The 26914-nt window shown below is 37.9% G+C and overlaps 1 protein-coding gene and 1 long non-coding RNA gene across 6 annotated transcripts in view; one reads left to right on the top strand and one right to left on the bottom strand.

Annotated features, from left to right (window-relative positions):
• Positions 1-26914, bottom strand: part of LOC144312413 (uncharacterized) — a 128918-nt gene that overhangs the window by 23621 nt on the left and 78383 nt on the right. The gene's annotated exons all lie outside the window — the stretch shown is intronic.
• On the top strand, positions 5119-12526 carry LOC144312429 (uncharacterized). Its single transcript, XR_013377910.1, has 2 exons — positions 5119-5353; positions 10882-12526. It is a non-coding gene; the product is annotated as an uncharacterized LOC144312429 (long non-coding RNA).

The raw sequence follows: 26914 nt of genomic DNA, 5'->3' as shown, positions 1-26914 counted from the left end.
TAGCCTTTGAAACTCGTACTGCTTTGTGTGTTTATCTCTACCAGAGGGGTAATCATGACTTTAGAGTTTGACTCTGCTTCTTGGACATCATTCAGTGTATTCCACATGAAGAGAAGATGGGACCTGACTTCAGAAAAGGACTTAAGCCCAACAATTATTAAAAATTGTCTTAATAGGAACACGGAATGTATTAACGAGTGAAACTGATATTTTTTAACTGGTCCATCCTACCCGAAAAAAAAATACTTATGTTATAAACTTTTCTTTCCTTCTTCTCCAATCAGCCGTATTATCCCTAGTCAGCTGCCTGGTTTGAAAGTAGGTCACACACTTCTTACTTTTGCCCATCACCCAAGACTAACTTGAAACAGAAAGGAAGAATCAGTGCCATTGGGACAAGGATAAAAAGTGTCTTAATTTCCTTCATTTGGAAAAGAAAAATCAAAGTTACTATTCAGGCTACCAATCATGTTGTCTTTCAGACTTTAAGTTCTCAAAGGGGAGAGCATTTTCCTTTTCTTCAGCATCTTAAACATGGTCAAGTCTACCTGTGTTTAAAAATAAACACTGTTTTGGGATGCCCACGTGGCTCAGACAGTTAAGCATCTGCCTTTGCTCAGATCATGATCTGAGGGTCCTGGGATGGAGGCCGCATCGGGTTCCTTGCTCAGCAGAGAGAGCCTGCTTCCTCTGCCTGCCATTCCCTGTTTGTGCTCTCTCTCTCTCTCTCTCTTTCTCTCTCTCTGGCAAATAAATAAAATCTTTTAAAAAATAAACACTGTTTGAAAATAACATTATTTATTCTTTATGTGACTGAGAAACACTATTGTGTAATAACTGATTCCATAGCAAAGCAAAGCTCCCAGTGGTATTTCATTAAACTCACACACTGTCAATGGATCTCTGGACTCACTACCACCATATGCACCAAACTGCAGTCCTGTTTAGACGTGGGGAACTGGATAATATTCCAAGCTCCTATCCCAGTGAAGATCCCAACCATGGTGCATTCCACACTAAATATTGATCCCCATGTGTCTCCCATGGTTACTAAAAAATCTCCCTCAGGGGAAACGACATTCCTCAACTTTTTCCTTTTTTCACCTTTGGTATATTGATTCATACATGTCATAATCAGCCTACTGATACTCTGGAAACCTGAGAATATTTCTTCAGGATGGTAATGAGAAGCAGTGCATCTTTCTTCTAGGTTTACAGAAGAGATTTGGGAAAACCATTTTCTGTCCTATAGTGCCCAGATCTCCACACTGAAAGTCTATGTAAGGCACAGAGATTTGTGGAGGAAATCTCTTAATTCTAACAATAAGGGCTGCTTTGACTTAATTATGTGAAGGAAGCAGTATTTTAGTGATTCATGCTTAAATGAAACCATTATTTTCTAGATCCTGCCAAAAACTTACCACAACTCATTCATGTGATTTTATTACAAATTAAGATTCCCATATTTTGGAGGAGAGACATACATTTTAAAGTCTCTCGGGGAGGGAAGTCCTGTGCTTCAGGGCAATTAGTTGCCCCAAAAAGTGGAACAAAATGAGGACCTTGTTATAATTCTGGTAAGCAGAGGACCAGGCTTGCCCTTACTTCAGTAGTTCTAAGTGCTGCAGAAGAGGAGCATGGTGAACCCCAATGTGGCAGGGGACCCGGCCAAGGCTAGTGGGATTTACTTACAAGGAAGTACAAAGAGAGTGAGTTTACAAAAAGTTTAGAGGTTTTCTTTCAGTTTTGGTTTTTAATCTATGGATGGGTCAGCCATCTCCTTAGCCTAGTCCTTACAAGAAATAGGAAATAAGATCAAGGAAAGGTTATACGCGATATTTTGTTTTATTTTACATTGACTTGGAGACAGAAACTTCTAGAACTTGCAAAGGGGTTGAGAGATAAAAACAAGAGGATAAAAGGAACAGCAGGGCACCCTCTCCCCACCAATAAGCCAGAAACACAGCCACTGGAATCACATATCCTAAAAAGGGCACAGAAAGTTGGAAATGTGTCCCGTTTTGCACCTTTCTCCAATATTCAACCTTTTCCTCCCATATCAAAGATTTGCTGCCACTGAATTTAATTTTCTTCATTCACAAAGACCTACAGGCCAGGTCAGTGATGGTTCAGCATTATTAAGAACAAAAGTTATCAGTATAATGTCTCATTATTTTACATATCAAGTAGGTATGCTCCATATACACAAGCCTGCATTGATTACGTCCACAATAACACCTCTGTAACAAGTGAAGGTATCAGTGAAGCCCTAGAAGACTTCTATGTAAATAGGCAAAACTTGGGAGCCATCTCTCAACATTACCAGCCCTGCCTGCCCTATTTTCAATGCCAAGAGTTCATAGAAGCAGCACAGTTTACTAGAAAGGGAACTAGACTAGGAATCCAATGGCTTGGGCTTGCAATATGTTAGCTGTCTCATCTTAAATGTCATCTCTCTAAGGATCTGTTTCCTTATTTAGAAAACAAAAGTGCTCTTGGGTCCCTTCTAGCTTTAATTTAACATTCTCCATGTACATACATATGCCTATTGATTCAACAGTGCTACGGATTATTACCAAGAATGACAACAACAAAGTGACAAAAATATGATTGCAATCATCATTCTTCCCTGTGAAATTAGTGATTATGGCAATAATCTCCAAAACCTAGTGGTAGATTTTCTCATTATTCCATATGTCAAAATAAAATGTACATACAGAGAAAAATCTGGTGCCCTCACCAGAAAAAAAAAAATTAATGTTACCTTATTTGTGGAAAGATGACTTCCCTGAAAGTTGGAGCAATCCAGGCATTTAAGAAAGCTCTTTGTCTTTATCCAAATTCCACAATCTGTGTCAAAAACTGTGGACTTATTTGCAATCCTAACCCATAATAATAGCTGGTTCTATGTATATAAAGAAATTATTTTAAAAGGTATCCAGGTTTTCAGTTTGTTAATAAGACATGATTCCAGATTTTATCAGCATTAACATCCCACCATTGTTTCCCCATGACCTACAGTACCTGGATTACAGGAAGGTACAGTCTGTGACTGTGAAGGAACATTTCATCATCAACAAAAAAGCATGTATTAAGTCGTAATTATAGCTAGTGCTTCACTGATCATAGAACAAAAGAAAGAGAGACAGAGAGAAAGAAAAGAAAAAAGAAAGAAAGAAAGAGGGAAAGAAAAGAAAAGGAAGGTAGTCATTCCATTCTAACTGTGCAGTATATTACTGGAATAATGCTCTGTGCCAGCAATGATAGGAATACACAGATAGCAAAACAAAAACTGCAGTTAATCAAGGAAGCATAGACTTACATACAAGCATGAATAGTAAAAGAGGAAGTAGGGACAGTGTTAGATGCATAACTGAGATGAGACAATCAATAGAAAGGTCTGGAAATGTTGAGACAAGATACAACATCTGTGCTCTTATTAACCTGAGAAGACTTCCTAGAACTTGTAGGGTTTTTCATTGAGGAAAGTACTTTGGTAGGTGGACTGGGAGTTCAATTAAATAAAGCACATAAAAGCAACTGAGATCATCAAATAAGAGGTCTTTCACCTCATCACCAACTTATGGAGGTCTGATCCCCCTGAAAAGCCACCCAGAGCCCCAGATCCAGCACACAATCTTTGCAGGAGAGGATATTTCAGCAATTAACTACCTACAGGCAAGTACCGATAGGAGGCAAGAAGTCTGACCAGGAAGGAGACAGACAACGGTCCTGATTAAAAAGGGTGAAATTCTGCATCCACGTGGAGATAAACAGCAAAGAGAAAACAGTCTGTTCAGAAGATATTGAAAATGAAGTCATTCTCTGATGCTTCTGACGTGTGTCACCTGCACCTTATAGCATTGCTTTAAGACGCCCTTTGCTACAGAGCACTTTAGCATTTAGTATCCAAAAATGGTGATCCCTTTACCTCTAGTATCCTAATATGCTGAAACTTAGCACGAACTTGAAATGTCTGTGGGATATTACTGTGAAATCATCCCGACCCCTAAATCATCCTTCCTCGATGGCTCCCCAAAGGCTTAAAAATAGCACTTAACTCTTAAGAGCGATTGGACTGGCTTAAATTAACTCACAAATACCTTCCTCGAAGAAAGTAGGGGACGGATAGGAGGTGGAATGCAAATCAAGTGACAGGTTTTGTCAACACCGAGACAGGCGAATAGATTGGAACTAACAGATCAGGGGGACCTGGGGTTAGCAGTAGTTGATTTCATCTTGATCAGATCACTGCAGCCACGAGTTGGCTGTTGGATTCAGAGAGCCTAGACGTTAAGAAGACAGCAACACCGGGCCCTGGACAATAAACCAGGTAGATTAAGGAGGTGATGATGGTCAAGGAAGGAAACTTCTCTTATCTCTATTAAGCCACATCTACACGACATCAACAGTCCATAGAGTCTCCATACCTCTAGGAGAGCAATTCATTTCCCAAAGAAAGACAGTGCCCGAGCATGAGCACCCCACAGGGAAACAGGTGAGCAGGGGAAGCAGCCCCGGTCTCTAAGCACTACAAAAAAGACATTCTTCTTTCATTTGCAAGCCATATTCTGTAAATGTATAAATTCATTAATCCACTAGAAACGTATTTTGCACTCATCACCTATCAGGCGCTTCGCCAGATCCCGAGAATACAAAAGTGAAGAACTAATACAACTATCACAAAAAAAAACTTCGATTCTTGGGTGCCCAGGACGCGCCAGGAACTCCACTTCCGCGACGCGAGGCAGTGACCGCGACGAACCGCGGCGTGAGGCCTTCAGCTCCCGCTCTGCCGGCGAAAAGCTACCATGAAGAGACGAAGGCTCGGAGGGAATAAAGGTGCCGGATCTCTCAAGGAACTCCAGTGCAAGAGTGAGATAAGCGAACTAATGTTTACAATATTCTACGGTAAATGCTAAAACAGAGATTTAAAAAAAAAAAAAAAAAAAAAGAGGAGCTCCTAACTCAGCACAGGGGAAGGGAGAATGGAGGGAAGCGGCGGTGAGGAGTGCGCGTGCGCGCGCGCGGCTGTGTGCGTGTGCGTGCGCGGCTGTGCGTGCGCGCGCGGCTGTGTGCGTGTGCGTGCGTGCGCGGCTGTGTGCGTGCGCGCATGCGCGCAGAGCGTGGGCGGTGGGCAAGGAGCACAGGTGGCTGAATGGCGCGGGAAGAGAGCTCGCCATGCTGCCAGCTGCCCTTCGAGCGGACCCGCGGAAGCCTCCCTCTACATTTCCGCAGGATGAAGAATGTTGCTGAGAAAGAGCAGCGGCGCTCACACAGTGTTCCTGGGATGCCACAAGAGGCCCTGCCAAGAAGGGGCATTTATCATGACAGACTAATTGCTCACTCTGAGGTAGATATTGTTCCATCTATTTGTGGACCCCATGTGACTACGTAGTAATGACAGGTTTTTAAACAAACAATCCAAAGCTTATGTGTCCAAATAAATGCTCCCAAGTAGTTCGTCCCCTTAAGTTTAAATGCTAATTTCAGGGTCCCCGCCACAGCGCTTTTAGAGCGTTTCAGGTGCATCTCTTTTGAAACTGCCTTCGCTGCGGCGTGTGGAACGTTCTTTTGGTTATCCCTCCTGGTGGCAAATTTTCACGATATTTTGGGGTTGTTTTAAGTCGAGAATCATTTAAGCTGAATCCGTGATGAGTGATTAAACTGGGTAAAAGTAACTGAGAATGTGAGATAAATGCCAGGCACTAAGCTTAAGTGTGTTTTGTAAATCATCTCACCTATTAAATTCTTACCACAAATCTACAAGGTGGATATTAGTGTCCCCACTTAATACTTCTTCAATAATCATAAAATTAGTACATGTGCACGGAAGGAAGTTTGGGAAAATCTAGAAGAGTAGAAAGAAGCCAAACCTTGTTCAAGATCTCACTGCTCCAGTCTAACCGCTAGTGACGTGGCGATGCTGATCGGTTTCATCTTTCTTCCATGGGTGAATACATAAATATGCTCTCACCTCCAAAAATAATCACATTGTGCATGACTTTATGATTTTTCTCTTACTACCAGATTCTGAACAGTTTTTCATGTCACTAATTTTTTTCTACAAAGTCACCTGTACTCACTGGTTGGTATTCTCGTATGTGGATACGTCATAATCGACTCAAAGAATTCAAATATTTCAGTGGTTCAGATGCACCCTCTTCATAGATAAGTCTTTGTAGATTTCTATGATCATTTCCTAAAGTCAATTTCCTAGAAGTAGAATTACTGGATTCAAGGCATGCATATTTTTAAAGGGTGTTACAATTTCTCCAGTTTTTAGATAAGTAAATGAAAACTCAAGTGCTTTCCAACGTCATAAAGCCAGAATGTACCAAAGGTTGGATCTGACCCAGGTCTGTGACTCTAAATCCTGTAATTTCTTTTTCCACTCTAATAAATGAATTTTGATCAAAAATGGAAAATGTCAAGAAAAAAAAAAAGAATGTCTGCATTTACAACTGAAACTATTCCTGAAAGACTTTTTCTTTTTAAGGAGTTTTAAAAATGCTTTAGATTTGCATTGTTTCCCTAATGATCTTTCAAAGGATCAAGCTCATTTCTGAATATATATTTTTGTTAAGTTCATATTTAAAGCACTCACTGCACATTACTGTTACATTCTTAGATGTCAGTTCTGTCCTTTATGAATTTACAACACTATTATTATTCTGGCCTAAGCACTGGGCTTCTGGTTGAACTGCCAAAAAGCATAATCTGTCAGGCATTTAGGCAACCTAATTGGGACAATCTTGGTTACAATTCAGGCAAGCCACAGCCAGGTGGGGAGTCCACACCCGCGTGTTTAGAATACCAAAGACTAATAGATAACCAGTCTTCTTTAAGTCTGGCTACATTCTGATAACAGGGAAGAAAAACATTTCCCACCCAAAGTTCTACTGGTTTGTTATAAACATATAGTCTGTTCTCCTGGAAGGATGAGTAGAGTGAGCAATACAAGAACAACCAGCTTTCTTCCTTGCGCATTTGTCATGGAATGTAGTTCAAAATGGATTAGAAAAAAAAACAGACAGGTGGGGGAGGTGCACTAGAAGAGACGGGTGGGGATGTTGTGCTGAAACTGTATTTTTTGTAGTTGAGTCTACAAACATTTCCAAATTGTACTTAATTCTTCGGCCCCAGGCACTTGTCCCTTTTGAAGGACCAAAACGATTTTAAAGATAAGGAGATTTTAATGACAAGGCAGAGGAAGAAGTTGATTTAGTAATTCTGACTTGAGGCTTTCAAAGCTTTGTATAAGGATGCTTTCCACCTCTTTGGGATCTCCACCAGCTTTCTCCAGTGCTCGTTCATTGATTCAGTTATCGATAAACAGCCCTGCTTTCTTCCCCCAATCGTTTAGTGTCAACCTTAGTGTTTAACCAACATCTCCAATGTAACTTAACCAACAGAATTTTGTATTTTCGCCCAGATTATCTTCACCTCCTCATCCCCCACCACAACCTACTCCAACTTATTCTGTCAATAAATGGCACAACCATGCACCTAGATGTTCAAGCCATCTGAGTTACACTTATTCCCTTAACCCAACATCCTGTAGGTTTCACCTACAAAACACATCCCCATCTCACCCACTGATATTTCTCTCCATCTCTGTTGCTGTACCCATTGTAAGACTCAATGGAATGTCATCTAAAATTATTATTTCTATCTCCATCTCCTAATAATGCTTTCTCCACCCAAAAATCCAAGTGATCTTTCAAAACCTAAATCAAGCCAGTGGCCCAATTAAAACCCTCCAATGACTTTTTGTCACAGAAGGACTCCTTACCATGGTCTTCAAAGTCAAGTCCTTCCTACCTCTCTGCCCTCATCCTCTCCCCCTTACCTCCTCTTGGCCTAGCCTGGCTCAGGCCTGGCTGTTTTTCCAGATGTAGCCTTCCCTCAGGCCTGAAATTGACTGTTCTCCCTGCCTGGAATACTCACCCTCTCAGACTGTCAAGAAGATGCTTTGCTTTTACCATCCAGAGCTCAACTCAAATATTATTTCCTCAAAAGGCTTCCCAAGTTCCCTCCATAATACATTGCCCCATTCTGTTTTCTTTATATCAGTCCTTACTAGTAGAAATCATCTTCTTTTCATCTCTGTAATTGCTTATTCTTTCTCCCTCACTAAAATATGACGAGAGACTCCTAAAAGATGGACTTGTCAAATTTACTCAACATTCTGTAGCAGCTTATAAAGCAGTGCCTCACTTAGAGTAAGCACTCAGAAAGATGTGTCGAATGAAAGAATCAATAAATGACAGACATGGATGGACAGAACCCAATCTCCTACTAATGCCTTATTCTTCAAAAAAACAACTCTGATTTTTCTGAGATTCAGGCAATAACACCAGATCAGGTGAGATTCAACCACTAGATAATTTGCTCTGAGTTGTAAATTACATATTTTTAGTAGTCACATCAGTTCTGAGGCTATTTTACTACACTAATGTATTAGTGGCCTGAAAAAAATGAACAAAGCTTCCAAAATACATTTCTCTAGCAAGTCAGTGATGATAGAATCTGGCACATTGTATTTTATACAATTAACTCCTCTTGCCTTCTTGAATGTTATTTTTTTCCTCTCCATTATTATTAATTTTTTTTAGGTTTTTTAAATTTTAATTCCAGTATAGTTAAGTTCAGTATACAGTGTTACACTAGTTTAGGTACACTAATTTAGTGATTCAACAATTCTCTATATTACTCAGTGTTCATCAGGGTAAGTGTACTCTTAACCTCCATCACATATTTCACCCACCCCACCCCCCACCAACCTCCCTTCTGGTAATCATCAGTTTGTTCTCTCTAGTTGAGTCTCTTCCTTGGTTTGCCTCCCTCTCTCTCTCTCTCTCTTTTTTTTTTTTTTACTTGTTTGTTTTACTTAAATTCCACATATGAGTGAAATCTTACGGGATTTGTCTTTCTCTGTCTTATTTTATTTAGCATAATGCTCACTAGCTCCATCCATGTTGTTGCAAATGGCAAGATTTCATTTTTTTTTAGCTGAATAATCCATTTTCTGTGTGTGTGTATTTATACAAGGTATATAATACAATATACATACATTATACAACATATATGCAATAATATTCCAGTGTGTGTATGTCTGTGTGTGTGTATGTATATCTATCTCACATCTTTCTCCATTCATCTGTCGATGGACACTTGGACTGCTTTCTTAATTTAGCTATTGTAAATAATGCTGTAATAAACATAGGGGTGCATGTACCTTTTCAAGTTCTTATTCTTGTATTCTTTGGGTGCTTTCTTGAATTTTAAACTAACTGTCTTTGCTTAAAGAATTCTGGATTTGAAAAGTAAATTCTTCTTAAGGTATATAACTATCATCTTAAATGAAAATGCATTCATAATTGATAATATTTATATTATTCATCTTGTCATCCAGAAAAAGTATGCATCCAAAAAATAAACGTATGTATATTCACTCACACATATAAATGCACAGACATAAGAACATATTTAAGCATTAATGAGTTTGCTGTATGTATGAAACTTTCTACAGTACATAATGCATAGATGGTAAAATAGGTCAAACAGTGGGAACCTCCACATCTTTGAAATCTTTATGAATACAATGCTGTCCCCATATCACCTCTTGCCTAACAGCTTTAAAATAGAGCCTTGTGAGGAATGTGAAGCAAAATAAAAAAATCCTAGTTCTTGTGTGGCAAATTAAAGCAGCACAGCAGTCTGGGGCTCTGGTGTCATATTCATTGGGACACATTCTTGTGGCTAAAATAGTGCTTCTATGTTGTCTGCTCTAAATGAAAAAGGATTTTCCATATGTGTTTTTATAATGAGTGTTAGGATTTGGTTACATATTTTATTCAAACTGTGAAAGCCAATGGTAGCAATTCAATATTCCAGCAATGATCTAAATGGCATGCTTACTTTCTTCCTAGAAACATTATGAGGGAACACTCTTTGAGCCACTCTGATGCCAGCCTTATTTTTCATTTTAGCATTTACCTTTCCCACGTGAGACACAGCTCCTTCCCTCTCCTCCCGTCATTTCAGTAAAGCTGTATCCATGTCAGATAACCAGAAAACTGGGCTGTTTAGAGGCAAGGGATAGAGAGGTACTGTGCAGGAGTAATTGTGGTGCCTCACATGTTCTCCGAGTTACTATGAGGGGATGAACATTCATTTCTCTGTAAGTCTCTAATAAAAATGTTAGTGACCATAGGACTCATCTTTCTCAGACTTACCTCCTCTCTCTCAGGTCATTTTGTTCTTTGAAAAAACTGACTTCTCGGCCGGGTCTGTAGCAGATGTTGCTTTATTGTTTGCTAACATTATGCTAACATTACACTTACAAAACAGTCTGCAGAGCCTGGCTTCTGTCAACACAGTGTGCAGGTTACAGCACAAGCTGGGAGACTTTTCCCAGCTCTCATCAATGACTCCCTTTAGGCAAGTTGCTCAACATCATCAATTTCCACATGTATAAATCGGGATCCCTGATAATATATAGCTGAAGTCTTTGGAGGAAAGGCCACCTTCCTTGTTTTTCAAACTTTCTCCTTACAGTCCTGTGAAAAGTCTTCTGGCTTTCCAGACAAGAGAAAGAGCCATAATTTTTAAGTGATCTTCCCTTGCTTAGCCGGTCAAGCATTTTTAGACCCTTGTTTTTTAAACACATTTTTATCACTTAAGTATCCAACTGTCTCTTTTGAAATTTTTGAGTATTTTCCAAAACTTAAACGTATGTGTACTCAACAGATTATCAAAGTATAATTTCAGAGATAGAATATATTACCAATTTATTTTACTAGGAATATATAACTGTGCTACAAGAACCATACTTGTCAAACTGAGCAAAATGAATTGTTTCTTCTTTGTTTTAAGGCTAGGTGAGGTTCAAGTCAACTGTCCTTAAGCTCAACCCAGTGCCAAGACAGCGGAGAGGTGACTACAGATAAAGCATAGGCTCCTGCCTTAAGGAAGCTATGATCCAGGAAGGGACTGGAACTTGGAAGAACTGTGGTATTCAGCCACAGTAAGGCGTACATTGAAATGCAAACTTGCTCTGAGCCAAGCATTGAAACTCCTGACTGGCACGGGCTTCAAGAAGACAATCACTTCTAAAGCGGGTCTCCAATGAAGAATTGAATTTCTACAGCAAAAGCAATGACTAAAGACAGAACCTCCAAAGAAGTACTGATTCTTGGTTTTAGGAATTCTGTCTTTTTGTCATACCTGGCTATTTCTAAGTGTTAAATATTGCCATTGTTTTTGGTATACTACTCTAATTTCAAGTTATTGAAAATCCATAATACAAGTTCATTTGCATCATGAAACTATTACTGCAATTAAAATTTCAAACAGAAATCATTTATTTAGAAAGACTTTTGACCACATTCTCTCATCTTGGATGGGTCTGAAACCCATCCAAGATATTTTATTGTTGCCTTAATTTCCATTTCTGGGGTTTATATTTATTTGTCTCTTGCATTTCCTTCCAGAGGATAGAAGTTAGGGGAAAATTAATTGAATGATGGTGTAAGAGAGAGAGGGGAACCTCAGGCCCAGTTCTATGCTTTCCTTCCCCATCCCCCCCACCTACACATCATCTTAATTTTCTCTTTTTCTCAGAGCTGGATTCTTCTCTTCATCAGAACCATTCCCTGCTGCTCTACCACTTCCCACCAGGATAATTTATGTTAGCCTGCATCTTCTCCCTCAGTCATACTGCCTTGGGAGAAGCCAGCATGAGGGGGAAATGTCAGGCCTGGAGACTGGTTGAACAGCATTTGATTAGAAAAAAATATAATCAGAACTCCCTGTTCTATAAGAGTACCATATGAACTAAATACCCAAATTTCCTATCTTTATTTCACTGTAGAATCACAATCATTATGAAGGAATTATTAATATGAATACTTGAGGCATTGACAGGATTTTGTGCTTGACCAATTATGCTTTGAGGTAGGAGATAAGACAACATTTGGGACATACATTGAGACTTTTAGGACACATTTTATGCTAAAAAGTAATTCTCTGTTTATCTGAAATACAAATCTAACTGCAAATTCTGTATTTTTGTTTAATAAATCTGGCAATTCTAAATAGGCCATTCAATTTGGAAATGACAAGGTCTCTGTGATCTTTAAAAATCAGTTTCCAAGTGAGTTGAGGGGAAGCCAGATGACCAGAAAAGGAGTGAATGATTATAAGGAAAAAAGAAACAAGTATCAAGCCCTTTTCCCAGAAATTGGATCTGGAATGAAAGAGACATGTGCTGCTATTTTATTTTTTACAGAATTTTTGGATATACCCATAATGATAACAGGATTCAGTTAAGTAAATAAATCCATTTGGTTAAGACCAAATATCACAATCTCAATAGATTGTGCCAGAGAATGACAGAAAACAAATATCTGCCATTTTGCGTTTTAAAATAATGAACACACACATAAAATAAAATAACACAAATATATGTTATCATTTCTAATCCTTATGTTTGAATAAAAATTCTGAGTATTATAATTAATTTAATTTTACCTCTTTAAATATTAAACAGAAAATATTTCTTGCCTTGGTGGAAAAAAATTAAATAAATAACAGACTATGTCAAAAGAAATTGAAAAGATAAGAATCTGGAAGAAGATGTTTGCAACATACATGCATAGTCAAAACAAGCATTTGTGTCCAGGAATAACTACTGAAAACAGATAAGTAAAAGTCAACAACCCAATAAATAATAAAATGGGCATGCAAAATAGACATTTAACTAAAGGAGAAACATATAATCAGAAGTTCGAACCTTTTAGAAACAAGGGAAAATAATACTAAGTCCATTATAAGATACCATTTCACACCCACTGAATTGGCAAGAATTTGAAAGTCTAACTATACCAAAGGTTGGAGAGGATATGGAACAATAAGAACCATGAGCCACTGTTGGTGGGTGTGTGAACTGATTTACTGATTTAGGAAAACAAACTGGCATTACCTTGCAAAGTTGCAAAAGTTCATATTCCATTAGTCAGTGATTCCACTTTTTATACCCTAGAGAAAATTTTGCTTGTGAACATCAAGATATAGAAAGACATAGATCTAGATAGATAGATAGAGAGAGAGATCCGTCTTAAAAGCCTGGGAGTAAATAGATAACTTGTGGTATATTTATGCAACCAAATACAACAGAGAGAACTGATGAGCTACATGCATATGTCACAATTAAACTCTAAACAAATAAGCAAATCATAGAAAAAGGTATAAAATATTATACTTTTCCTATAAAGTTTTAAAAATTAGCACTTTTGTTAGGGATATGTGTATACTTATACCTTTTGCTTACAGTTTGATTATATATTTTTACAAACCTATAGTATCTATTTATATATTTACAGAATATATTTATGTATTGATATATCATATTTTTATACTTATTTGAGGACTATAAGGAAAAGGATGGGAATGATAAACACAAAAGTCAAGAGAGTAGTTACCTCTGGAATGAGGCAGAAGGAGAAAAAAATTGTAGGGAGCCTCAAAAGGATTAGAAAAGTTTTCTTAAATTAGATGATAAACACAGGGGTAGAATGTTGAAATATTGAAGAGAAATCTACATAAATTCTCTATCAAATTCTCATCATTTTTTGCAGAAACTGAGTTTATTTGGGTAAAGATTGAAAATGTGTAACCCACACTATTTAGCCTTCTTATGTCAACATATGGTGAAAGATGTGTCAACCCTGCATGGGTTTAGAGCATTCTGAACATTATGCATATTCAGCAGAGCTGTGAACTTCTTGCATCAAACTAATCACTGGCCTTACAGCTCTGTTTTGTGTTTAAGATTGAGCCTTTTAGAAACCACCCCACCCAGAATGTTACACAGAATCTCCAAAACATGTTTTTCAAGTGCTCTGATAGCCAAAAATGATTTGGCATCATGACATATGATCCAATGAACACTGGGTCCAGAAATAGTCTGTGATTTTAAAGACTCAGGTACAGGATTTCAGAAATGGTACAGTTTTTTCCCTTGGAATATATTTATAAATAGGTATAAAGGAGACAAACCAAACCCTTTTTCATCTTTATTTCATGCCAAGTAGAGTCCATAAAATCTAGATCCTAGAACTTACCAAGGGCCAGTTAATGAAGATCTGACTGGCTTCCTTCCTACTGCTCTCTGCCAGTGCTACACTAGCTCAGTGAGGCTCTCTCCTACCCTCACCTCTGTTGCCATCACCAGGTGTTCCTGTCAACAAATTATTAGCAACAGTGTCAAGACTGGACAACTGTCAAAGGGCCAGCATATATCTCACTCACTGATTGGCTAAGATTCTAGACTTAAAGTGAATAAAAGACAATTCATTCTCTTTCAGAGGAAAGGAAGAGCTCTTCCTGTTCTGATATATATTACTTCAGGGATTGCTTTTTCTTTTTTTTTTAACCATTCCTGATGTTAGTCTTCAAAATAGAATTCGAAATAGAATTGTCTCATTGATACACATAGATATACTTGATTCTGACTGACTCTCACTAAGAAGAGCACATCAAATTAATATTGCATATCTATCACCACCATTTTGTTTCTTGTCCAGTGCTGTGTAAGGTGGAGGAGGAGACCATTCCCAAACTACTATGAAAAAGAATTAGAAACCAGTTTCAATAACTCAACTGCTGTCATTTAAACAGATTTTTTTTCTGATAATATTCAAAATCTCTCATATAATCTCAGCATCCACAGCAGGCTGCTGATTAGAACTCTTCCCCTACTTTTACAATGGTCATCTCTTTCTGATGCCAGTGGATCAGTGTCCTGTTACCACTTGCTTTCCTTTTCACACATTGCTTGGGTGTTTCAATTAGTGCTGTTTTCTGCAAAGCAAGTTTCATGGGCTTTGTGACAGCAATTCCCCACCTAGAACCAGTCTTAGTTCAAATCTGGGATTGTGATTATATCTTGGTGGCTAAGGTAACTGAAATGCACCCTCTTAATAAACAAGGCAAAACAAAGCCCTTTGGTATGATTACTATAATAGCAGAAGTTTAAAGATGATACTTTGCAATACAAAAAGTTTTATGAAAGTTTTTATGTGATAGTTTCTAAACAGTCTAATGCAAAAGTAAGGAAAAATGACAATAGTATAAAATCAAAACATAAATCTAGCATTTCTACAAGTATAGCTATAACATCAAGAACCAAAAAAGCTATGTAGGTCATATTTGTATGGTCACTGATGAATATGAAGCTCTCACCCTCTCTTTTCTAAGTTTTCCATTAGTTAAATGGGAACAGTAACTCCATTCACCTCCTGAGGAGGTTGGAAGGATTCATGAGGCAGTGCTTGTGAAGCACTCAAAGTCCTTTCAATGAAAGATCCTATGTAAACACAACCTTGTACTGTTCTATTCAACCATAACCACACTCTGCTTGTTGAAAACTCAACCTTTATACCCCAAAAAGGAGAAGTGTGCATTTCTAGTACTACACCATTTGTAGTTAGCTTCCTCTGAGAAATAGGATGACATAGATAAAATTAAAAATATATTTTGAGGTGGATGATATTCAATTTTATTTCTTTCTCTCTACAGATGGCCTACATAAATATTATTTTTAACACCAAAAGCTTATTTTTAATTAGCACTCTACTTTCACTGTCTCTAATTGTAGTGTTATGGGCAATATCGAATATCAATTAAGAGTGCTTTGGATAACATCACTATTATCATTCGATGGAGAAGAGATTTAGTTAATAAAATGAAGCGAGGGTTCATGGGAAAAGAAAAGCTCTACTTTGATATGGGTGAAACTGCTGTACACAAAAGGAAACTAAAACCCATATCACTTTAGTTGTAGGATGGAAACAGGAGAGAAGGAAACTTATGGTTGGTTCCCGATTCCTGCCCCACAGCTGTGTTTTGAATTGCATCATGAATTTGATGTCACATCATCTGATTCTCTGGTCTCATGGTTCTCCTCTCCATCCTCAGGAATTCTGGACAGTTCTTGTCTATGTCTAAAAGGATATAGCCATTACTCTATGGGGCACTATTTTGTTCTTAGTTTCAGAAATATTTTTAAGGAAATTTCAAGGATCTTCTTCCAGTGAAAACTGAGAAACAGAATGTAAATATTATTTCATAAAAAAAAAAAAAAAAAAAAAAAACTTGGGATCCCTGGGTGGCGCAGCGGTTTGGCGCCTGCCTTTGGCCCAGGGCTCAATCCTGGAGACCCGGGATCAAATCCCACGTCGGGCTCCCGGTGCATGGAGCCTGCTTCTCCCTCTGCCTGTGTCTCTGCCTCTCTCTCTCTGTGTGTGACTATCATAAATAAATAAATAAAGACGTGCATTAAAAAAAAAAAAAACTTTAGTGAAATAATGCCCTATATATGGAGCCCTCTGCCCCCAAATGTGAGAAGATGGAAAGATAAAAAGCATTCATGCAAATGTCAAACAAATTAGTAATTCACATTCAGTTGAATTGATTAATAATGTATGGAGCTCCAAGATGAAGAATTATGCTTGCTGCTTCAAGCAATATAAAGATGATTTAGGTAAGCCTTGCCCTGAAGACTATTCCATCAGTGCAGGTGCAGGACAGGAAGGGAGGTAAAAAGGTAAAAGAAGCACACAATAGAGTCAAGAGGATAACAAGAAGTAGAAAATGCATTGGGATGACCAATGAAGACTTTGTATTTAAGTGAGGTATAAGGAAAATCTTCACAATGTGGTGTATGAAGTGGAGATTGAAATGCAGTTGGAGTTTTACAAAGGAAAGATAATAGAAGAAAGAAAAATTGAGACAAATGTAGGAAGGAGAAATTCTTTTTAAAATTATTTATTTATTTATTTATTTATTTATTTATTTATTTATTTATTTGAGAGAGAGAGCACAAGCAGGGAAGGGGCAGAGAGAAAAGCAGACTCCCAACCGATCAGGGAGCCCAATGCAGGGCTCCAGCCCAGGACCCCTGGATCACAACCAAAGCCAAAGGCAGATATGATTAACTTATTGAGCCACTCAGGTGCCCCAGATGGAGAAATTTTTATGATAGATTTGGAGGACAGCAATTAGTCAAGTTTACCTGGAGCATGGGACACTTGCACTGGAGTTGAGGATGACAGATGAAAAGAGTGGAGGCTAAATTAGCACATGCCCTGAAGCTCATGATAAAGAATAAAAACCTATTAAGTGGATGATGGAGCCACCAAAGTTTTGGAACAGGGAAACAGCGTGATTCAAGATATGCTTAAGGATAAAGAGTTTGTTTACACTTGTATAGATTGATTATAAAAAGGGGAGTCCATGAGAGAAGAGACTAGTTAGAAAGCATTAGCAATATTCTAAGCAAGAAACAACAGGGCCTAACCCTGGGTGTAGCAGTCCACATGAAAAGGAGATGTCACAGATGGGGATTCCCCAGAAAACATACCAAGACCCTTAGATGTTTATACAGGGACTTCACTGAGGAATGCTCTCAGAAATATCTCGAAGGCAGTGAGGAAGTTAGCAGAGAGAAGAAGTAAACTGAAATGCAGTCACAGCAGAGGACTAAACCAATCCCAGAATAGGTTCTAAAGCTAAATTAACCTTCAAAGATATCCAACTGAAGCAATGGGTCTGGGCCATGTACCCATCAAGTGGATTAGCCATTGGATGTAGGGGAAAGGAAAAAAGTTTGCTGTAGTGAAATTTGCATGAATTGGCAGTTGATGTGATTGTAAGGTGAAGGAGAAAGGAAAGGTCAGAGCCAAAGCCAAGGTTTAAGAGCACCCAGGCAACACCTAGAAATGCAATGAAAGACCTGATTTAGTGGTGAAGATGACAGCTTTAACTGGAAACAAACCAGCACATTCTTATTTTTGGTAAGACGGTCACTAGGATCATGGCTAGGAGGCTGTAGAGCCTACAGTTCATCATACTTGGGTTCATTCAGGTGTATTACTGAGAAAAGACAAAGATAACTTGAGTTCATATTAACAGCAAAAACGGCACTTGAGAGTACAAAAGGTCAGAGGAGGATTCTAGGTGGGCATAAAAAATTGAAAACAAAAATTAAATTATATCTATTTGTAAATAATATGATGGAATCCCTGGGAAGCCATTCAGTGGTAGGACAAAACAATAAAATCCATAAGATATCAGGATACAAAATTAATACATAAAAATCAATGGCCTTCAAATATATAAACCATAACCAATCAGGGAATTTAATGCTTTTGCAAGAGCCACAAAAAGAGATAAAATAATTAGGAATAAATTTAACACAAGTAATAAACGGAAATGAAACTTACATGAGGAAGATTTTAAAACTTTAAATCCTGAAAGACATTAAGTGGACTTCAAAAAATGGAAACATTTCCCTTTCTCTTGAATAGGATGACTTAACATTACAAAGTTATTGATCAGTTCTCCTCGAGTTATTTAAATTTAATGCAATCCCAATAAAAATACCAGGAAGTCTTTGCTGGAGTTAGTCCTGTTGGTTCTAAAATTCATATTTTTTTAAAAGGCAATAACTAGGAAAATTCTGAAGAAAAAAGTAAAAGAAAAAGAGCCAGGTGGGGACAGGGGAGGACTTGCCTTACCAGATTTAAAACACTAGAAAATCTCTATAATTTAAAAAAAAAAAAAAAAAAAAGTATATGATACTCTCATATGAATAGAGAGGCCATGGAATAGAACAAAATTAGTAGAACCAAATACATGCCAAGGGTAAGGTCACTGATCTTATTAAATGGTGTTAAGGAAAATGAACCTTATTTGGGAAAAGATAAGACTAGATCCATACATCAGCATAAACTTCAATTAGAGATTAAATCTAAAACATGAAATAGTTCAAGTAGTAGAGGAAAACATGGGTGAATATCTTTATAATCTGTTGTGGGGGAAACCTAATTAGGATTCAAATCCAGACATGAAAATATACATTGATAAGCATATCTAAATAATTTTTTAAAAATAACTTGGCATGACAAAAAAATCATAAAGAAAAATTTAAAACTAAAGATAAATTGAGCAAAAATATTTGAAACATGTATCACAAATAAAGATCTAATCTACCTAATATTATTAATGTCTGTAAAAACACCAGGAGAGAAACAACCCAAAATCTAATGTGAAAATGAGGAAAAGATAAATAGTTCACACACTCACACAAAGATATGAAAGAACACAGACATATGTAAAGATGTTCAACTTTACTCACAGTGAAAGAAATACAAGTCAATACTACACTAACTATATGCTGAGATATTTTCTTACCTATCAGATTGGCACAAATTCAAAGCTTGCCGATACATTCCCCCACATCTTGCTTTTAAGAATGCAAGATAGTACAAACTCTATGAGGCAGAATTTAGCATTATCTAACAAAGCCACATATACATCTTCCCTTTGATCCAACAATTCCATTTCTAGGAATCTACCCCAAAGACATGTCTACACAAATCCAAAACACCATATGCACAAGGTTATTCACTGTGAAAATATTTGTATTATCAAAATACTGGAAACAACCTAAATGCCCATCTCTAAGAGATAAGGGAATAAGCCATGTAATAGCCACACAGTAGAGTACTAAACAGCTGCAAAAAAAAAGTAAATTTAAAAAGTGAGGAAAATCTCCATGAATTGCTTTGGAGTGATATCTAGAACATATTTTTAAGTGCAGAAATAAAGTTGCAAAGAGAATATATAGTATGCTATATTTTATGTAAGAAAAATAAACCCAAAATTAATTAAAATAATAATTTGTAGTTGGGCAGAAAAAGAGTGGCAGGTATAGAGATGGAAATGAGACTTCACTCTGTATATCTTTTTTTTTTCTTTTCACAAGTTTTTACTTTTGAACCATGTAGATGTTTTATTTATCCAGAAAACAAAATTTAATTTGAAAATGATCAAAGAAAAGCAAACCCTAAGGTTGAACATAGATCACTATCAAATTGATAATAAAATTAAGTAGTTTTTGAAAATAGTAACTCAGCCCATATGTACCCTCTTTGTGAAGTAGTTCTCAACCGAGGGGAATCTTGCCCCCAGGGGACATTTGATGATGTATATAGATATTTATTATCAAAACTGGGGTTTGAGAAGGGAGAACTGACACTATCTAGAGGCTAGGAATAGTGTTAAACACCCCACTCTGCACAGGACAGCCCCCCAGAACAAATCATTTCTCAGCTCAAAATGTCAAGAGTGTCCAGGTTGAGAAACGGTATTTTAGCAGGAGACAGTCAAAGAACCAAAACACAAAAAACCATGAAGAAATTTTGAACCTTCCTATAGGTTTATTGTTGGGAGGAGCTGGTATAATAATTCTGAAAAACTTTGGTGATGGAGAGAAAGAACCAGTGTATCGATATTGTTGTGAACCAAGGTTCTCATTGTAGTAGAAAGAAGATACAAATATGGAGTGTTGGAAGTAGAGAAACCCTGTGATTGTCCAGTATGAATTCCTGATTTAATCAGAAGGGAGGGGGGGGAAAAAAAGATGATCTCCTAGCTTTTCTCACAGAAAGGGCGTTAGGTAATGACATCCCATTGCAATAAACACACTTGACACCCAGGTCACAGTCTCAAAAGCCCATCATTCACAGGAAAAGGGGTTCCTTAGAGAAGCCACACAAGGTGAGCCTGAATATCTGAGTGGGCCATGGAAGTGCTCAGAGACAAGCGAGGATATAGTAAAAAGACACAGGAACTATCTTGGAGCTCACATAGGTCAAATTTGGAACGATGTGAACCTGAGAAAGAATAACAGTGATAATAGATTATAATACAGTGAATCAAAAGAGAAACCATGAGTCCATAATGTTAACTCAGAAAAATGGGGGAGTAATGAAAACTCTTTTTTCACAGAAAAGTATCAACAACAGAAGATACATTCACATTAGAAAATCACCATCTTGTAACCAGCAATGTTACTTGCAGGACCCTCCCACACCCTGCCCTGCTGCAGGCAGCATAATGCAGGATAATTGGCTCTGGGTCAGGCAGATTTTGGTACCCATCCCCAAAGAAGAAATAACCAAAAGAATTTTAAAAGACTAAAGGAACATGAAGTATTATGCATGATTTGTCATTGCTTCTTGGAGTTTTAAAAATAGTTTTAAAAAACATCATTGGAACAAGAGGCAATCTGTATATGGATAAATTGTTAAATACTATTATTTTCTTTAATAGTAAATGTATTTCTTACAATAATATATTGTGATTATGTAGAAAAGTATTCTTGTTCTTAGGAAACACACTGAAGTATTTAAGGAAAGGAGCACCTGGCTGACTCATTGGTAGAGCATTCAACTCCTGATCTTGGGGTTGTGAGTTTGAGCCCTATATTGGGTATAGAGCCTGCTTAAACAAAGATGAAATATTTAAGGATGAACTGTTATGATGTCTGCAACTTGCTTTCGAGTTCCAAGAAAGGACAGAGACAGAAAGATAAAGTAAATGTGGCAAAATTTTAACAACTGGTGCATCTATGTAAGGGATTTACTCTATCAACTTTTCTACAAATTTGAAGTGGTTCATTTTTAAAAAGTGATGGAAAAAAGACTTGTTTGAATCCATCAGTTGATCGCGAATCAATACACTATTTGCAAACTGGTAAAGGGAAGAAATCAAGCATTTATTCTGCTTTCCCTAGAAGAACTGTAACTCAGCATAAACAAATCGTTATAAAAAATAATAAAAAAATAAAAAATAATAAAAATAATAAAAATAATAAAAATAAAAAAATAAAAAAATAAAAAAACAAATCGTTAATTAGGGAAGTTTCTCTACATGGAAGCCTTCTGTATAATAAATGAAGTAAAGTAGCACCATTGGCAACCCCTAATGAATTAATGAATCTAGGCATAATTATCAATGACTGCCAACATGCTGAAAGGAGAATTATCAGAAAGTGTGTACCTCCTGCAAGAAATAGACACTACACCTAAGAAGTAGTGCTGCCAAAATAAAAAACAAAAAAAACCCTAAATCAAATCGACCAAGTTTCTAGATCTATTGATACATAGGAAAAACAAGGGGCAGAAGAAAAAAGTAAACATCACCATAGAAGCAATCCGCCACATGAGGAAAAGATTCCTGAGAAAGCTCCAGAACAGAAAACTTAGTTCTTTCCCAAATTGTGGAAAAGGAGAACTATAGATTATCAGAAACTTAAATGACATAGCAACCTATTGCAATTTATGGACTTTAATTTAGACTTCTAATTCATACAAATTTATGGAGGGGTAGGGAATATGAGAAACAATTGGAAAATGTAAACATTGCTGGGATATTCAATGACATTAAGGAATGATTTTTATTTGGGGATATGATAATGGTATTTTGGTTGTTTTTATAGGGTTATCTCTTGGAGATCTACCCGGAAATATTTATGGAGGAAATAATATAATATGCTGGGAATTTAACTTCATAATAATGCAGAAAGATGTGTAGATGGAACAAGAGGGCCTATGAATTGGCATTTGTTGAAGATATGTAAAGAATACATAGATATTAATTTATTTAATTTTGAAAACAGCTAGGTATTTGAATTTTTCTTAAGTAAAAGATTAATTGAAAGAACAAAACAAAGACAGCCTTGAAGAAAAAAAGCAGGAGACAGGTGCTCTGCAGTCAATGAACTTCTACAATGGATCATCTCCTATTAAAGCCTAGTCTCTAGTATCGCATTTAATCCTCATAAAGTCATCCCATTACACAGGTGGGTATTGCAGAGATTAAACGGATCTCCCAGATTCAAATCTCAGTTCTGCCCCCATCCGTTGCCTCCACTTCATCTCTACAATGGGAATGACGATAATATTATCTATCCCATAAGGATGTAGGGAAGGTTAAACAATGAATTATTTTAAGTAAAGTGCTTAGGACACTCCCTGGTGCATACTGACACAATTTAAATTCATGCTTATTATTAAAGAGTGATAGAACTAGCTAAACCAGAGCCCATTATCCCCATGATGCTGCCCTGAGGATGGCGTGTGTGTGTGTGTGTGTGTGTGTGTATCTCTGCCAAAGCCACTTTGTCCACCCTGTTGGGCACACCCTAGATTGTGTTCAAATATCAGCAGCAGAGTTTCAAATATGCCATGAAAGAAATATAGGTGTTAATAAAATCCTCTACAGTAACTTAGGCAAATACTCATTCATTCGTTCATTCAATACTAAGACTGGCTCAGCAATAGATTCTAGGGATTTAATAATCAAAGTAGATACAGCTGCTGTCCTTACAAATCTACTAACCAGGGACCATGCTTGAAGTTCCACAATCCAGCCGATGAGGAGGCAAAGGATGCCAAGTAAAGCAGAAGGGGGGGCTAAGCGGAGAGATCGGTCCTCTGAGGTCAACCCAGTAATGGCCACCATGCAGTATGTCTAGGATCTAGCCAATTCAAGTATGGTTCTGGAATTCACCAGCACTAGTTAGGTTGAAACCAAGCAGCAGATCCCAGCTGTGGTGACTTTAGGTGATCGTCAAGTGTATAGATGCCAGCTGGGAGCAAAAGAGTTTTCCTGAATTCTGTCCATCCATGTAAGAATTTTCTTAAACAGTTGAGGGATGAAGGGGAAGATTCTAATCCCAGGAAGGGTAATTGGCAAGAATAAAAAAAAGATATTTGAGTTTAATCACGCCAGCAGTGTCCTAGTCCTGAGGGGTCTGTGGTCACAGCCAGGAAAAGTAGGGAAAGGTCAGAACCAGGTTCTGAGGCCCAGGACATGAAGGATGGGAGCAGGGAGTCCTGGGCCACAGCAGCTGTTTGAGCCCTCAGTGTGGCTCTTTATATTCCGCTTGCTCCCCAGAGCCAGACCCTGAGACTAGAATTCATGTACAGGTGACTTATTAAGAAGTTCTCCTAAGAGAAACCAAGAAGACAAAGGAGGAAGCAGGAACAGGCAAGAAAAAGAACTTTTTTTTCAGCAGCCAAACAAGGGTACAGTTTCAGGCACAGTCCCAGAGTATAGTTTCAGCTGGCTCCTACACAACTCCGGGAGTCTATGTTTTGCCTCAGAGTTTCTCCCAACCAGAGGTAAGAGAGCTAGGCTCTTCTGCTCCTACACCTACTCTCACTGAGCGCTGCCCCTGAGGAACCTAAGCCCCCAGGCATTTGTAGCTCTTTAAACTTGTGGCCAAAGTGGTTCAGATGGTCCCAGGGCTGGACTCTGAAGACAGTCTCATGTGTGGTCTTGATAATGCAAAATAACACAGAAGTCAGGAGAGGACACAGGCTATTAGAAGGGTCCTAAAGAGCCCTGGGCCAAATACCAGTAATGGCTACCGCATGCCTATGCTCAAGATTCTGGGTTTAATTGACAGTAAAGAATAGTTTGAGAGGGCCTAGCCACTGAGCATGCTATAGATCATTACTGTGCACCTCACAAATTACTTCCTGCTTCCAAGTACAATAGAGCCAAGCTGCTGGCAGATAGGGACTTTGAGAGTTGATTTAGATATGGGTAACACTGGGCCAATGGGTGAAGTATGAGCACTCCCCTACACCTGCTGCTTGCAGTGGTCACAAAGAGAGCTCTGCCGCCTTCAGAGCCCCTGAGAGCCCAGTCTGACAGGCTCGCTGTCCCTTACCAATATTCTCAACCAGTAAGTGAGATTTGGAATCACATCCATTGGGTGAAATGCCAGGAAGTTTACAGAAGCCTAAACATCTTCATAGAATTGGCATAAAGTTTTTGTAAATTTGTAAATCCCAAAGTCAGTAAGAAAAAAGCCAGTTGGCTTATTCAGTCACTATTCTTCCTGTGTCTCTTAGATATTTACTTTGTGTTTGGACCTATGTCATGGGTGCTGGATGATCCCAGGCCCTGTTCCTGAGACAATCAGATCTCTCCTCATTTCTTTCAGCTCCATCCCTTGAAGCTGGATACTGTTCCTGAACTTCATTTCTTCATATTATATCAGAGGTCCCTCCAATAAGGCCCATGGAACTTTGACCTCAGAAATTACAGTAATCTGTGATAGCAGAAGAATGAGAATGTGCTGGTTTATGTGTATTTGTTAAGGGGTAGGGAGCAGGAGGTGGTGGTATTCTGGAAGGCAAAGGAGAAAAGATTGTCTACTCTAAGAATTATCAACCAGAGTAGAGCCATAGATAGGGCAATAATACCTCAGGAGGGCACAGGCTGAAGGGGAGAAGGGACTCCCAACAACTGAAATGGTGGAGGCCCAAATTTGTACTCATGATGACATTAAGGCCAAACCAGAGAGAGAGGATAGAGTCAAAAGGGTAAAAACACTGCTCAAAAAGCATCCCTCCTGGGGCACCTGGGTGGCTCGGTGGTTGAGTGTTGTGGTCCTGAGGTCCTGGGATGAAGTTCCACATCGGGCTTCCCACAGGGAGCCTGCTTCTCTCTCTACCTATGTCTCTGCCTCTCTCTGTGTGTCTCTCAAGAATAAATAAGTAAAATCTTAAAAAAAAAAAAAAAAAAAAAAAAAAAAAAGAAAAGAAAAGAAAAGAAAAGAAAAAAGCTTCCCTCCATAGCCTTATCAGTTTTTGTTGCCTATAGCACAGGGAAATGCAGTACTGTTTTTTTTTTTTACCTTAAAAATTCAGAAATTTATAAGTAATAGCTTCTACCCCTACTCAACATTGATCAACACAAAAGACTCTAAGTTGTTGACTCGTTCACCAGTGACTGGCAATGACATCATCTACTCTACCTGTACTACCAATGTTCCAGTTTGAATCACTGTGGTAAGTAATGCTACTTCTTGGAAAGATTATGGTCATTCCAACAAATGCAAGTTATTCTTACCAGTTTTTAATAGACTCACTGTTCCAGAAGAATGTTCGATAAATCACTTATAGCTATCCTTTGTCCTCTGGGCTGGTAAGTAATCAAATTATTTAAGGCAAGACTACATACATTACGGATCTCCTGATGGATGTGTGTGATAGTACCAATGACAGAGTCTAGTAAAAAAAAAAAAAAAAAAACCTTAATTTGACCAAATGTCTATATCTATCACTTTATAGAAAATGCAAGTTCAAAGTAACATGTTAACTTATGTTCTTGAAATTATACCTACTGTATCTGTAGAGTAGAAATCCTATGTAATGGTGTGCGAGTGTGCATCTCTTCCCACTCTACTTCCTGTGATCTCATGCTGAGAGCTTAAAATTGGCCCTGATAGTGATATCTACACCACAGAAAATGAGAAGTGCTACAAACTAGGGTTTTCATTTCCTGAGAGGCCATTGTTAACCATTGACCAATACACCACTGCCTTAGCCAATTCCCAAAAATGCTCATTGCCAACAACAACCAACATAAAGAAAAGAATGGCAGAGGGCAAGTCAGGGAGGGATGTAGCAGGGGTCTTAACTGACTCCAGTTGGAATATCTTGCTTTTCAACTTTACAAAGACACAGGGCCACTGCCAGAACCCATCCCAGAACTACAGGGTCAGCAGCCCCAAAGCATAACCTTCATTAGTTTCTTGATCTAGTTAGCAGATTCTATGAAGTCATTCAAATTATGGTCAAATGTCACTTCATTAGAAAGTTTCCTCCAACCACGGGTGCTGACCACCCTCTGTATCATTCTCTACCCCTAATACTGTTCTATATTCCTTCATAACACTTGCCATTCCCTAGCATGACATTACCTATTCATAATGAACTTAAGCTTTAAGAACATTCTGTCATGCTTTGTTCCACGTAGGATCCCAGCACTAGTAGCACAGTGTCTGGTAGGTTCTCAACAAATGAGATGCATGGAAGGATATCTAAATTATTGTTGAACATGGAAAGAAAAACACATTGTAGAGAGATACACAGTCAATCCTCATTATTTACAGATTCTGTATTTGTGAATGTGCCTATCCATAAAATGTATTTGTAACCCAAAAAAAATCAATGCTCACGGCACATTGGCAGTCATTCACAGA

The sequence above is a fragment of the Canis aureus genome, chromosome 1 (genome assembly GCF_053574225.1).
Source record: "Canis aureus isolate CA01 chromosome 1, VMU_Caureus_v.1.0, whole genome shotgun sequence".
Taxonomy (NCBI): domain Eukaryota; kingdom Metazoa; phylum Chordata; class Mammalia; order Carnivora; family Canidae; genus Canis; species Canis aureus.
Note: the sequence above shows the minus strand (reverse complement) of the source record. Positions and strands in the feature narration are given on the sequence as shown.